Here is a 14,843-nt window from a genome sequence, read left to right as displayed (position 1 = left end):
ATTCTTAGAAACTCTCTCATGAAGTGACCCTCTTGGCAACACTTGAATAAACCTGTCTTGCCATCATGACATTTAGCAAGGTCGCTTCTACCACACGTACCACATGAAGGAGACCAACTACCTCTTTGTGTCACAATACCTTGGGACAAGATTGGCCTAGCCTTGAAATTCTGCGAATTCTGGCCATCATACTCACCTCTATTTCTAGGAGCAGGTGCACTAGAAGATGATGGTGCATGCCCCTTTGATTTATGAAATTGAGGTCGAGACACTTAGGTGAACTTCAACCCATACTTATGAACACTCATGGAGTCGTGTTTCAAAGTGAGGAACTCCCTTTCCTTTGATTCCATTAGTTCTCGAGGAAAGGACCTCCCCAAGAAGGCTTCTTTTCAAAAAGCCAAACTTTGAGGGGGTGCATCCTCAACTCGGCCCTCCTTCCTTTAGTAGAACGAAGTTCTAGCAACACTCTTCATTTGTTATGCAACTAATTCAACTCTCTCAGCATTAACCACGTGCATTACATCAAACTCTTTCTTCAATTCTTCCACAAAGTTCTCCGGATCCTCAATAGTGCTTGATCCGGTGTAGCTGGAAGGATTGACTCTCAGAAACTCACGAACCCTCGATGTGTAAAAACTTTTTGTTGAGCTTCTCTCAGTTTCCCCCTTGGTTGGTTACTAATTAACTTAACATTTGATAGCTTCCCGGAATTTGGTGTTGGTAACCTCTCATTGGGGTTCCACATCAGTGCATTAGGTAACTCCTATTCGTGAGCTTTTACATTTCTCCTAGCGGGCGATCTCTTACTTCTCTTTGTTAAGGCATTGGTATTTGAAACACGCGTAAGCCCGAATTACAGGAAAATTTTTAGAGATAATCTCTAACACACGAAATGAGTATGAAAGAAGTGAGGAATTCCTAAATGTTGTAACCTCCTAATCATAGATGTGGCACGCTTCACACCAATGACTAAGACTTTTTACAGACCCGGATCAATAAACCCCCTAGGACTCTTGAACTATATTCTCTAATACTATGTAATTGAAGCCCCGAGCCTACACCCTGGGCTGGACTGGCACACGATTACCATTGATCGCCGTGAGCGAATCCTTCGGCCTATCTTACTTAGCTCAAAGGCATACTATACTTATCTCTGATAATGAATTAAAAGAATTCTCTTCAATTAACTTAGATAACTGTCTTATTCAAAATGGCACTTAAGTCTTAACATTTTAACATATTAAATGATAAAATAAAAGAGATTCAAGAACTGAACTACTAATTGTCTACGAAGCCTCTAAACTGGCTGATGTGGAAGTTGGAACAGACTCCAGACCATCCTAATGAACTAAACTAGTAAAGCATTAAAAAGGATATCCTCTAGAATGCGAGGAGGCTCACCAACTAACTCTGGAGTGCTCAATGATGTGTTGCATGCTGATCCAAGTTACCTGCGTCTGCATCATAAAATGATGCAGCGCAATTGGCTTCAGTATATTGAATTTATGAGTATGCGAGTTGGAATGCTAGACATGACTTAAGCTTGAGGGAACTAAGACGAACTTCCCTTGGCTATGCTCAAATAAAGATTATGCTCAACTAAAAGTATGTAAATGGAAGTTTAAACACAAGTGATATATATAAAGCTTGTAAAAGCATAAAACAACTTAGTTCGGTAAAGAAATGCAATAACAAACTCAGCTTTACTTATATATGAAAGTAACATAACCTTTGTGGAAGATTCTCTAACCGACAACCATCACTTGAGACTAAGTGATGATATAACATTTTACTTCACGTTGTCGAGGACCATCCTATACCTTTCCATCGGTATAGGACCTTACTTAACTTAGTGGATACACTAGCTTAACTTACGTGATGATCTAAAAAATATGACTCATTAACACCCATGATGGTTTCATGATTTACATAAATAATTTAATTAATATAAACTCTCATCCTCACACCGGTGCTCAATAATACTCTCAAAATATACATTAGCTCATGCTTTTGGCAAAACTTCCTTCCTCTGGGTTGAGATAATTTGTTGAATTCGTTTTAGCTTCAAAAGACCTCTCAGAACCAATAATCCTTTTCTTACTCAAAGATCTTTTGGAACTCTTAGTTTCCTCTTAACTCAAATGTGAAAACATTTATAAACCTTTAGGAAATACTTAGTTTTCTTATAATTTTTGGGAGATGAACTCAACACTTACTCTTTACTTCAATTGAAACTTAACAACTAGGGAATACTTAGTTCCCTTATAGATTTTGATATTTTAACTAAACCCCTTACTCTTTTCTAAACTTTTAACTTGAGCTTTAAAACAAAGTTAAAATGGTTGTTTAAGATTCTTTGAAAAGTTTAAGAACTTACTTTGACTTCTTAAATTTGAAACATGACTCATAACTACTTTGACCTTGTTCTTAGCTTCAATTGAATTGCATTATGGAATCAAGGATAGTGATCATGTTTATGGATGATTTCATGATGTTTAGATGTACTATAGAGTGTTGGAATCAACTAGAAATGATATGTACATCACTTAGGAACTTGAATGAAAAGATAGGAAAAGTACGGGGTCCCCAGGTGGCCTTGGCGCTCTAAGAGGCGCAAAGTCCCAGATCCTGGGGGACAGAGGCTATCCTCAGGCTCTCTGGCTGGCACAGTGCGGCAGGGTCTATAAGACGGGTACTATGGCTTCTCTTCTCCGGTTTCAATTCTAAACCTCCCAATCTTCAATAGATACCACACCAAATACTTAATATCACTAAATAAGTCATTACCCAATAGATTAAACCCAAAAACATTCTGGAACCATGAACCAAATCTACTAGAGATAAATAACCCAAGACGAAATCCATGCAACGATCTTGGCGTTCTTGGATAATTCTTTATCTTTCTCTTCTTTTCTATTTTCTACCCTACCCTAAGCGTTTGTAATTTTTGTGAAACAGAATTAACGACTTGATTTTACCCCAAAATAACCCTTAAAAAAAATTGGGAAATCCTAGGGTGAAAAGAAAATGTTGCCCTTACTGAAATCCGGATTAGACTTTCCTCAATCCAACAACCGTCTTCTGAAAGTCATATTTCTCTCTTACGACCTCGAAATTTTGCAAACTCGGCACTGTTTGAAAGATATTTCCAGGATTTTTCCATACATATAAAGAACTCACCCTAAATTCTCTTGAGATAGATGTTATGGCCGTTTGAAAATGACTAAATCACACTTTGAAAAGCTGGAAAATTTTCAGATTTCCATATTTATTTCCAAAAATGATTATTCTTGTTTTCTTCGATTATCATTTATTTATTTCATGTTACGAGATATTATAGTATAGATGTCTTTTAGAGTAGTTAGAATCAGGAAGAATGGAATGCATACTTTAAAGGAACTCACAAGAATCAAACTACTTAAAATAGGTCGAGCCAGGAGCCCATGGAAAACTGAGTGGCGTTAGGATCCAACCCTTGAATTTCACAGGGAACTTTCTGGCTCAAAGCTGCCACGACAAGCCAGTTTCTTTCCAAGAAAACATGACTAATTTTGTTTCTCGTTTTCTGACTCTAATTCGCCTAGAATAGATTGTTTCTCTCAAAATTTTCCTTTTATTGAATTACCCAATACAAGTTGACAAGAATATACTCTCTTTTCCTCGAGAACCACCATCAACAATAGAAATCTTCACCTAAAAATTCATCAAACTTCACAAACAAAGCAAGAAGAACAAAACCTTAAGAACTCAACTCATTCAACATCAAGATTAAAATTACGGATGAAATTTACATATTTTTTTGTGGGTTAACAAACCCAACACAATGAAAAATTACGTACTATGATTTGGCGAAATAAATCCTCGATTCGCAAGAAATCTTGATTTTTCCTCCTTTTCATTTAATTTCTTTTCTTGAATTCTCTCCTAAAATCCTAATTGTAATTTAATATTATTATAACTGACCCAAATCAGTTTGGACACCTAACTTATTACTACACATGTTTTAAGCTAAAGGGGTAAGGATAAGACCAAAATACCCCTCATTAATTTGGGTAATTGTCACGCCCCAAACTACCTCCAAGACGCAGACACGAAAACTAGGACCACAAGTGATCCCAATCTAACCTTTCTATCATGATCATGAGCATACTAAAGAGAATAAACTTTTGCGGAAGCTAAATCATACTCTAATAAAAAGATGGGGAATACCCATATAATATAACTGAAATATTTTAAATATTGATGAGTTTAATACAAGAAAGTTGCAACTCAATACTAAGCTAAAACTAATATGCCTGAAATAAGCCTCTACTCGACTAGAAATACTGGGAAAATCCCCAAATAAGTCTAGCGAAAAATGAAAATAAAAGACTAAAAGACTAAAATGAACTCATGACTATTGTCCTCGAAGAATGAGGACTCACCACTGAATCTACTGATCTAGAGATCGGGAATCGATATATGCGCGATTTGAATGCTGAGAACCTGAACCTACATCACGAAAACATGTAGTTCACGTATGTGTCAGTACTTGAAGTTACTGACCATGTAGGACATAGTGAAGCTGAAATAAGACATAACTGAACAAGCGCAAAAGCAAGTATAATAATCTGAACATGAAATACTGAATTCTGAGCTACCTGAATGCAATGACCAATTTATAACATGCTGAAACTAAATACTGAAAATACTGATAAAAGATCAATGCAAGAGAGTTTGACTGAACTGCGGGAGCTCCTAATAACCGTTAATAAAACCACATGAGCTAAATGTGGAGTTCGATGTATACGCCCCATCAAGAGGACCTAATACACCCTGTCCAAGGTATAAAGGAATGCTGGCGTGATCACTAAACTGATTGCCAATAAACGGAAATTATAACCTACTTGGGTAGTACTTCTCGGACTAATTGGGTTTGCTGAACCCTAGTCCAACTCGCTATTATGCTTCTCCCAATGAATTATGTAATTAACTTATTATGACTGAGTTTCTATAAATACTGGATAGATCAAAAGTAAACATGCATATTGAGAACACAACATTTAATCTAATATTGATAGGCATGTATAACTGAATAACTAAAATATCTAATCTATCATATAAAATTCAAGAACTAAAGAAACACATAGCTAGGGTTTTGAAATTCATGCAATAAACTAAATAATAACATGGAAATCTTATTTGGAACGTATAACTAATTAATTCATGACGTTCTGTGGAAGTTCTAGAAACCTAGGTCTGATCAAGATATGGGAATAAAGAATCTGACTGATAACTAGGGACCCAATGTGTGAAAATAACCCACCAGTGAAATCCCACATCCCTGGCGATGAAATCCACGGAGAAATATTTAGATTTTGGGGCTGGAAGTACTGAAACCTTATTGCATTCTTGAACTAAGGTTCTTGACCTTTTTCTCTTCTCTTGCTTCTAATTTTCTAAGTTTTTGATTAATTATTTGATTTAGGTAAATTTTTTTCTTGTCTTAAACATACTAAAATCTGATGATTTAAGGTCAAAACAACGTATCTGAGGGTTTAAAAAAAGTAGAAAAAGACCAAAAGACCCCTAAAATAATTGTTGTCGGAGTGACAGACGGCCATGGTCCAGGAACCATTGTGCTATCTACGATCCATCCGTTTCCTTCGTCATTTGGTTTAGAGAGTGGATTTATGGACCATGATAGACGGACTTGGACCAAGGACCGTGGTCGCACGTATAGTTTGTGTTGTTCTTTCCTCGTTTGGTTCAGAGAGTGGGTTTATCGACCATAATCAATGGGCCTGGTCCACAACCCATGGTTCCACCTACGGTCTATCCTATTCCTTTGACGATTGGTTCAGAGAATGGGTTTATGGACCATGATCAACGGACCTGGTCTAAGAACCGTGGTCCCACCTACAGTCCGTAGGTACAGGCCGTCGTTTAGGAGCTTTGAGTTTTCTGTGGACCATGATTTGAAAGACCTGGTCCACGTACCGTGGTCCTACCTAAGGTTCGTAGGTCCAGGACTTCATCTGTGGACAAGGATCGACGGACCTAGTCTACGGACCATAGTCCTCACTATGGTACGTAAGTGGCCTCCATAAATGGAATCTGCACTTCTAGGATATTAGAATTTTCGTCTATCTAGGATACAATTTGTAACATATCTCCCCCTTGAGAACATTCGTCCTCGAATGAAGACTAAAGTAGCTTAAATGAAGGGAGAGAGTTTCAATCCCTACTACTAAACATTGAGATTTGACTTTCTAACTTGATTGAGTTTTGAGAACATTCAAATATGCTTAAAATACAAGTGAAACTAAGGGAACATGATTCTAAGACTTAATTCACTCATGAATGACTGGAAAACTGAAGAGGAACTATTACCTCAAGATGGGGTTGAATTAGAAGGAAAGAGGTGAGGATACTTGGTTTTTATGGCTGTTTCTACTTCCCAAGTAGCTCCCTCGGACTGATTCCTCCACAAAACCTTGACCGAAGCAAATTTTTTATTTCTCAAACTTCTAACCCGACGGTCAAGAATCTCAACTGCTACATCCTCATAAGAAAGACTATGTTTCACCGCCACACGCTCTAATGGCACTACAGAGGCTGGGTCACCCACACACTTGTTCAAGAGCGTGATGTGGAAGAGCTGATGCACTGCTTCTAATTCTGCTGGCAAGTCTAACTCATATGCCACCTTGCCAACCTTTTTCAATATTTTGTAAGGGCCTACATGTATAGGACTGAGCTTCCATTTCTTGACAAATCTCATCACCTTTTTCATAGGTGAGACTTTCAGAAAAACCCAATCATAAACTTGGAACTCTAGTTCCCTTCTCTTTACATCTACATAAGATTTCTGACGAATTTAGGTTGTCTTAAGTCTATCTCTATTGAGTTTGACTTTCTCCATAGCATAAAGGACTGAATCTTTCCCTATCAAAGTTGCTTCACCTACTTCAAACCAACCAACGAGTGATCTACATCTATGCCCATACAAAGCTTCATAAGGGGCCATCTGAATACTGGGATGGTAGTTATTGTTAGAGGCGAACTCAATTAGAGAAAGGTGATCATCCCAACTACCTTTGAAATCAATCACGCAAACTCTCAAAAAATCCTCTATGATCTGAATGGAACGCTTTGTCTGTCCATCCGTCTGTGGATGAAATGTTGTGCTAAGGTTAACTTGAGTACCAAGCCTCTTCTGAAATGACTTCTAGAAACGAGAGGTAAACTGAGGACCTCTATCTTAGATGATAGACAAAGCAACCGCATGCAACCTCACAATTTCATTAATGTTAAGCTTGGCATAGTCCCCTGCCGAATCTGTAGTCTTGACCACAAAAAAGCGAGAAGACTTAGTCATCCTATAAACTATCACCCAAATTGAGTCATATTGTCTGCGAGTACGAGGTAACTTTGTGATGAAATCCATATTGATCACGTACTACTTCCAAATAGGAATATAAATCTCTTCAGTCATACCTCCTGGTTTTTGATGTTCTACCTTGACTTGCTGGCAAATGGGGCACTTACTCAAAAAATTTGCTATATCCCTCTTCATGATATTCAACCAATAGAGTTCCCGTAGGTCGCGGTACATCTTAGTAGCACCTGGATGAATAGAATATCTGGAGCTATGGGCTTCTGCAAGGATATGCTTTCTCAACTCACCCACCTCAGGAACACACAATCTACCCTGGTAGCGAAGTACACCATATACCCTTGGGATAAAACCTCCTCCACTCTTTGTTTGTGGACTGCACCCTTAAGTTCAAGCAAGATTGGATCACTGTCTTGCTTATTCTTAACCTCCATTACCAAAGAAGATTCTGCCCCATTTTGAATTGTTACACCACTGTCTGATATGCTCATAATGCAAACTCTTAAGCGTGCAAGCTTGTGAACATCCTTCACTAGTCCTTCCTTTCGTCCTCAACATGGGCTACACAACCCATATATAATCTACTAAGAGCATCTACTACTACGTTCGCCTTACCAGGATGATAATGCACACTCATATCATAATCCTTAAGGAACTCAAGCCATATCCTCTGGCAAAAATTCAACTCTTTCTGGGTGAACAAATACTGAAGGCTGTTATGATCAGTGAACACATCTACATGAACACTTTGCAAGTAGTGTCTCCACATCTTGAGTGCAAACACCACTGCTGCAAGATCAAGGTCATTGGTTGGATAGTTATTCTAATAAACCTTAAGTTGTCTAGAGGCATATGCTATAACCTTATATCGTTACATCAATACACAACCTAGGCAAACTTTAGATGCATCACAATAGATCACATAACCATCTGAACCCTCTGGTAGAGTTCAGAGAAGAGTTGTAGTCCATCTAGTTTTCAATTCTTCATAGCTTTTCTCACAATCATCTCACCATTGAAACTTGACCATCTTTTGAGTTAACCTAGTCAATGGTGAGGCTATGGATGAGAATCCTTCCATGAACCTTCTACAATACCTTGCTAGACCTAAGAAACTTCTTATATCTATAGCAGAGGTAGGTTAGATCCATTGTTTCACTCCTTCTATCATATGTGAATCAACTCAGATCCCTTCTCTAGATACAATGTGACCAAGGGAAACAACGGATTGCAACCAGAACTCACATTTGCTAAACTTCGCGATAACTGACAATTCTTAAGAGTCTGTAGAACAATTCTCAAATGACTTGCATGTTCTTCCTTATTTCTAGAGTAAATGAGGATATCATCAATAAGTATGATAACGAACAAGTACAAGTACTGTTTGAACACTCTATTCATCAAAGCAATGAAAGTTGTAGGAGCATTGGTTAGTCCAAACGTAATTACTAATTTGTAGTGACCATACCGAGTTCTGAAGGATATTTTTGGAATGTCACTATATCTGACTCTAAGATGATGATAACCCGATCTGAGGTCTATCTTTGAAAAATGACTAGCACCATCAAGTTGGTCAAACAAGTCATCAATCTTGAGGATGGGATACTTATTCTTGACTGTGACCTTGTTCAACAGTTTATAATCAATGCACATTCTGAGTTGGGGAGGGACTCCGAGAAAATCTTCTGGAAAAACTTCTAGAAACTCACAGCCTACTGGAACTGACTCAAGAGTTGGGGTTTCAGAGCTAAAATTTTTAACCCAAGCTAGAATATAGAGATAACCCTTAGAGATCTCTCTCTGGACTTATGGTAAGAAATGAATCGATCTATAGGAGCTAAGGTAATACTTTACCATTCTAAGATTGATTCGTCTGGAAATTGAAAATGAACAATCCTAGCTTTACAATTGACCGAGAAATAACGAGATTTTAACCAATCCATGCCTAGAATGACATCAAAGTCTACAATTTCTAACTCAACAATATCTGCTGAGATGAATTTCTGAGAGACTGTGACAGGGCAATTTCAGTATACCCTTTTAGCTAAAATTGGGTCACCGACTAAAGTTGAGACTGAGAAAGGTTTTGAGAGAGTATCTGGACTAACACTGAATGTGACTGCTATGTAAGGAGTTCCAATAGAAAGAGTAGCCCCTGGATCTCACAATGACTAAACATTAAAGTCAAAGACTCGTAACGTAGCACTGACTACCTCAGAAGAACCTTCCTGATCCTGGTGATCCTGAAGAGCGTAAAACTTGTTCTGGCGATGACCGTCACCTATACCAGATGAGTTACCCTGCTTAGTAGGGTGACTTGTTGGTGCTAATGAAGTTGTAGACTGAACGCTACCATTACCACCTCTTTGAACCTGTCTAGAAGGACAATCCCTAAACTTGTGACCATACTGACCGCACCCAAAACATCCTTCTTTTCCTATGAGACACTCGCCCGGATGGTTCTTACCACATCTAGGACAAGTGGGGTAATTCTAGGTTCCTGAAACACTTCCATAAGACTTAGATCATGGCGCTCTAACCTTTTGGTTGTACCTGTTCTTGGAGGATGGAACACTAACCGACGAAGTGCTGGAGCTGAAAACTTCTGCTGATTCTATGAGCAATTTTCACCACCCGATTTCTACTAAGAATAGTCATAGTTCCCAATCCTATCCTTCTTACTCTACTTTTCCTATTCCCTAACCTTATTAGCCTCAACCTGCTGAGCAGAGTCATAAGCCTAAAGATGTTCATATCTCCCAGTAACACTAAAAGAAAAATTCATGAAAAGTAGTAAATATTTCAGTATCGAATGATTTTGAAGAAAATATCAAAACTCAAGAACTTGAAAGTGTGATTATAATAGTCGTAGTCGGAGAATCATAATGAAGATTGATTTGTTTTGTATGCCTTACAGAACTTTTATGATAGAGCTCCTGAAAAAAAGTACACACTTGGAGGGTTTCATGATAAAGTTTCTCAAGATCTAGTTAAAAATCAGTTTGTTAAGACGAAGCACTACTACACAAAATTGCATGAGAAAATAGCTTGGTAAATTTTCTTTCGATACTAAATAAAGGAATGCATGTGAAAGTGGTAAATGCATAGTTAAGAGTCTAAGTCAGAGATTATTAGAGTATATACTATTAATAATGTGTTTGTACATAATACTCTAACAAATTTTAAGATTAAATATCTAAGAGGGAGATTGTTAGGGTATATACTATTAACCATGTATTTAGATGTATTACATTATAACAATTGTGATGGTTAAAAGTCTAAGTGGGAGATTGTTGAAATGTATACTATTAACCATATGTTGAGAAAAAATATTTATTAGAGAATAAATATTTACTCAATTTTAATAGATCATGTATTGATTTATGATGTCTATTCATTTATATAGTAGATGATTTGGTGTGTAAAATTTTAGCTTATACACAGAGGATTAAATCATCGATTATTACAAGTATAAGTGTTTTGTTCTCAATCTATAATGGAAATTTAACATGTCATTAGGTACAATTGTAGCACAAGATTATATGTAATTTATCCTGATTATGGGAATGATATAGTTCCAACTTCTTGTGCTAGTAAATTTTGTATGTATTGAACGGGGCCAAGTAGATATAGTTGTTTTAGACTAACTGGCAAAACATATTCACTAAACTATTAAATATACTTATATTCTTAATCCTGATATAAGTATTATGATTTGTATACATTAATTATCGTTTTGATTTATTAAAAAGTGAGATTCTGAGATGGGTCAATATGCGTGATAAGTTGGATGATAATAATATATATTGGTGAAATAATATGTTAGTTGATGGAATCCATGTCTGATTATAGAGAATGATTGATATGTCGTTTTGAGAAAATTATAAGTTTTCATCGTGTCAAATCTTGCTAGTATTTATGAATCCAACACATGAAATAAGTTAAGTAGTGCTCTAAAGGAAATTAATCATTAAGTTAAATTCGTCAATAATTTATTTTATTGATTAGTATCTTAAATCATATCATGGGGAATTACGAAATCGAGAAGTGTAATTACGAATTTCTAGTGGAATGATTTGTAATTTATTATTGTAAGGATAATTCAAATTGATTATTGGAATTACTTCCGTAATAGGAAGCCTCGATAATTAATTATGTGGTCCCTATATTGTCCATTTTAAACTACAACTCATAATCCTATTTATATAGAAAAAGGAAGAATAATATGGGTTTTTCTAGTCTTCTAAAAAACTAGATTTTCGAGTCCTTTTTGGATTAGGAAGAAATCTCTATATGTAGGAATTCTCCTAACCTTGAAAAGAGATTAGTTTTCTATTCGATATTTGCCCACCCAAGTATTAGGAGAGTTTGGATGTGACTTGGGATAACAGTAGAAGACAATAACTATTGTTTATCTTGTAGATTCACTTAAAGGTCTGTCTATCTTGTAGATTCGCTCGAAGGTATTTGTTCAAAAAGTATTTATTGGATTAAATTTCAGTATGTTTATGTGTTCTAGAATAATATATGTTTTAACATAAACAATACCGGTTATCTATTATTCAAGTAAGCAGTAAAGATCCTAATATACTTTTGTTGTACATATATGTTTTCTAATACATAGATGTGTTTTGTATCATTTTTTATATGTATCTAAAACAAGTAAAACTTTGGGGACACTAATATGTATGATAAACAAAAATTATGTATGATCCGTTGAACAAATTATAATAATGTATCTTGAAGTTTAAATTTATTTGGAAAGATACAATAAATAATAAATAATAAATATATTTGGTCTAGCTATCTATTAGTGTATTATGTAGTTCAAATGGAATCAATGCCGGACAAAAATGATTGATCGGTTCTGAAATTTGTTTTGAAAGAACTAGTCTTGCGACCAAGATAAAAAATAATGCTCAATAGATAAAGTAAAAACAGCAGAAGAAAGATTCAGATTAAAATCTAACATCAAACACAAATTGTTGTGTGCAATGATGACAAGTAGGCCTCAATAGAAGAATTTGTACTATCTTCGCAAAAGAAGAATCTAGATCAATACTTTTTTGGAATACTTTGTTTTTTCGGATCTAATAATTATCAAATTATTACATTTCTTTCCGTTGTTACAAATTTTTACATTAAAAAGTACTTTTAGCTTACTAATTCCTGATTCAATAAATTGAAATGTGACGCTTATTTTTCAATTCTTCCTATTTTTTTCTATTGTTAATTTATAATAAAGTGAATTTGTGTATTATTTTGTGTTTGATAAAAAGTTATTTTTAAAATATACATTGTATTGGTTAAGTAATTAATGTTTCTGTAACAATTAATAAGTACTGAAAATACTATTATATTGCATTAATATGTTTAACATAATGAATCTAATACTTAACTCTTTGAAAAATTTTGTATCGGATGATATAGTATCAAGTGTTGTGATATGTATCAGATAAGAGTTGTGATGTGTATTTTTCACGACCCGGATTCTTAAATTCGAATCGCAACCGGCATCGTTGACCTCTTAGAGGTCGCAGACAAGTCTCATTTTGCAATCATCACATTCATATGGTCAATTTTAGCGGAAAATTTAAAACATTTAAACATATGAAGTATACATAGACTTCATATAGTTATTTCATAAATTCATCCTATACTAAACTCAACATAAGTGTAACAACCATCAATCATAAGAATCAATTCGAAACAATAAGAATATATCATTAATACGTTCGCCAGACACGAGATTATTACAAAAGCTTCAAAATGAAAGTACGAAATAAAAGCTAGGGACAACATCCACTACCTTTTCTAAAACTAAGGCTAGACTAAAACTGTAGCGTCCTCGAAATCAAGAGGACCTACCAAATGGTCTGGAGAAACGCTGATGTCCAAACCGTTGCAGGAGTCGTCAATTTGTCCCTTAACCAACATCTATAAAATAGTAAATAGTAGGGGTTAGTACACCACTTGTACTAAGTATAGGTGTATGCACACATACACATAAGGCTATGCATGATCAAAGAAAGCTCTTCCTAAACAACATGTTATTTCTGGTAAGCCTAGTCACTAGACTTTCCTAAATCGTTAGTTGTGAATTGTGGTATGAATATGATGTATTTTCATGCATTCAAAGCACACAACTCATTTTCTATATGATTACAAAACACTAGTATCATCAACATAGTTTTAAAACAACTCGAGCTAAGATTTGAGATTTTTTATCCTCTTAGGACATGAGCTCCTCTTTGTACACTTAGATTATATTTTAATATTTGTCTTCTTCTTGATGTGTATTTCAATAATTATTTTGGTCCTATGTTTTACTTACAAGTGCAATGATTCATTATAATCTCATACCCACAATGAATCAATGTAAGTAATCCAAGGACTAAGGAATGAAATCTCTACCTTATAGTGAATCATTCTTTACACTTTATATTCATTACCTTTCATATGCAATTCTCTATTGATCATGCCATTGATTTCATTACTTTCATTTTTTATGTATTATACATTTCATATACACAAGACTTTGGAATGGTTGATGTAGCATTAAGATATCTCAAGTGAGGGCCCAACATATGGAACCTCAATTTGAGGGCCTTCATTAGCAAACACAGAGTCTACTTCATTTGTCCATTCGTACTTCACATTATTCATTTCATTCATTTGTAGGCTGATATAAACACCAAATATACCTAGGGTGATGTTTAAGACTGTCATTGGGATCATGAAGTGCAATGACCAAGAATGACCTAATGTCTTTACTTGAATCTGATTTCACCTCGTGATTGTTTTGCAAAAACAACTTCGGTGTGGTTCATTTCATTATTATCTATACTTTGAGGCTGGACTCATTCTTCCTTTGAGAACTTTAACCTTAACCGACATAGATCATGTTAGCATCACGAAATCCAGTGTCTGCCCCACACCGATAAGAGGTGGAATCACCGGTCAAAGTGACCCGAACATGCTAGTGTGTATAAGGAGTTGAACCCTGGTAGATCCCTATATTGGCAGTATAGGTTCAAAGACTAGGAGATATAAGGAAACCCATACCCGAAATGCCAGACAGTATCATCTCATGAGAGTTACGTGAACCTCCGCCCTTCACGAAAGAAGGAATCACCGCTCATAGCTAGCCTCTCCGTACTCAGTAAAAAGTTCTATTACATTCAACTCATACGTCATGGAAGATGACTTCTAGTATGAGGATATCATATCGCAATGTATGATTTCTCATATCATCATTAGTATTTAGTATACACTAATCTCAATAGTTTCGTTAGAGTATTAATAGAGACTTGTCTCTTATTTAACTTTACACTCTCATAGGTGAGTAAGTTTTTGTAACATTTACTTAGGATCATTTGAGATTGCTCTCATCTTTCACATTAGCCTCTTATCATGTTGTCACCACATTAATTAGCTTTAGCATATTTGCTCTTCATAATTA

The sequence above is a fragment of the Solanum pennellii genome, chromosome 12 (genome assembly GCF_001406875.1).
Source record: "Solanum pennellii chromosome 12, SPENNV200".
In the NCBI taxonomy this organism is placed as follows: Eukaryota; Viridiplantae; Streptophyta; class Magnoliopsida; order Solanales; family Solanaceae; genus Solanum; species Solanum pennellii.
The sequence above is the reverse complement of the archived record's forward strand: the minus strand, read 5'-3'. Positions refer to the sequence as shown.